Genomic DNA, 1,996 nt, shown 5'->3' with positions numbered 1-1,996 from the left:
ATTCATGTACAAAAATACATCCCTTAAAAAACCAATTTTGAAAAATCTAAAAAACAATATACTCTACCGAGTTCGAGTCATAAGGTGATGAATAAAGGTGTTAATGAACTTTTTGAATTCAGTTTTGACTGATAAGTGCTTTTGTCACTAACGCCAAAGGGGAAGATTGTTGACATTACAATCATGTTTGTTATTTGTTGTTGAGATCTAATTGAAAAGATCATTGCTAAAAGAAATTATTGAAAGACGGAGATTGTTGAAGAAGACAATGTGTTTCAATCATTATTTTATCGTTGATGTAAAACCTGTTATTTGCTAGCAAGACAATTGCTTATAAGATTCAAGTACTATCACTTAGTTAATTGATGAAGATGAATTGATCAATAAGATGTAACAATATCACCTATAGGAAAGGTTGAGTTATGATTATATAATGAAGTACAAGGATCAATTAAGACAGTGATGACATGATGTATTGATAATCTACTTAAGGTTACAAAGGCTGGTTACACTTAGAAATTTCAAAAGATCAAGTTACACAAAGTTTGTTTGCCAAGCTTGACAGAATGGATAGTAGGTGCAAAGAAAAGTTAGTACAAGCTAAGAAAAAAGTTAGTTGGAGTCGAGTAAAAGAAAATTCTAGTGTATGCCATGCAAAATAGTGGATGCCAAGTAAAGTTTAATGGATGTCAAGCACCAGTAAACTTTAGTTGATGTCGAGTAATATTATAGTGGATGCCAAGTAATGTAGTATGTGTCCAGCATCAGAAGATTGATAATGTTGAGCTGTTGCATTATTTGAAAGATCATGAATTCGATGAAATCGAGCTGACAAGTTTATTTTATTGAAATTTGTGAACTAGGTGGAAGATAAGGTTGATGAGATAGTGGCACAAAATTCAAGGTTAACTATTTTTAGGAAAATTCAAAGAAGATTCTAGGAGAAGTTTCTAGAAGAAAGATGGAATATGGGGTAGATACATTGTATCCTACCTAATCCATCCAAACCCTAAAATGGACAATGGAAAATGAGTGGCAAAGTATCTCAATTTCCTATTTATAGGAATATCTAGTCATGAATCACAAGAGAGAGGAGAGAATTGGATGCAAAAATCCAAGGAAGACAGGAAGTCAAAGACTCTGCTTCATCAAGTGACCTAAAAGGTGATTGCATTGGCGTGCTAAGCAAGACAACTTAAGAAGATGTATGCTTGAAGGGTGAACAAGCTATCATAACTGCAATGTATGAAGGCCAAGAAAAATTAAGGATGAAATAATGATCTGTAATCTACAAGAGAAGTTGCAAGTTGTATCAGATCAAACCTATACTGTTACTCTCTGACAATTGTATCAGTTTAGGGTAAATCCTTTGGATTAAGGTTGACCTAAAAATCATTTATAAATCTTTTAATCAGGTGGCATTCCAAGTGAATGGCCTAAAGTCCTCTAACAAGGCTCACTCCTAACAGGGTGATTGAAATCCTTTAACCGGGTCACACCTAATAGTGTGTATTGTAACCTTTAACAGGGTTGGCCTTTCATAGGGCATCACTTTAGAAGAGTGAAAAAAGTAGCATGTTACTGGTGGTTTTTCCCAAATTGGGTTTCCACGTATATCATTGTGTCAAGTGTGTTGCTGAATCTATTATGTTTCATGCTTTACATTTCTACAAGTTGATTTGACAGTAAGCTAAAAGTTTTAGTGACTGCATTATCCTATGGATGCATGCATGAGTATGAATATTTTATGAGTTCACTAAACTGAGAGAAAAAAAATATTTGTATATCTGGACCTTAAATAACTAATTCACCCCCCCTCTCAGTTATTCTAAAGAATTCCAACAAGTGGTATCAGAGTCATCTGCTTAAGAGGACTAGTTTGAAGGTACTAGAAGTACAAATATCAAGATGTAAAAAAGAGATGTACCCAAGCTTAATAGAGGCAACTTTCTTGCATGAAAAAGTTTGATGAAGCTACACCTTAGAGGACTAGGAG

This window comes from Cupressus sempervirens, chromosome 3, assembly GCF_028749045.1.
Source record: "Cupressus sempervirens isolate cs-2001-9-10 chromosome 3, ASM2874904v1, whole genome shotgun sequence".
NCBI classification, from domain to species: domain Eukaryota; kingdom Viridiplantae; phylum Streptophyta; class Pinopsida; order Cupressales; family Cupressaceae; genus Cupressus; species Cupressus sempervirens.
The sequence above is the reverse complement of the archived record's forward strand: the minus strand, read 5'-3'. Positions refer to the sequence as shown.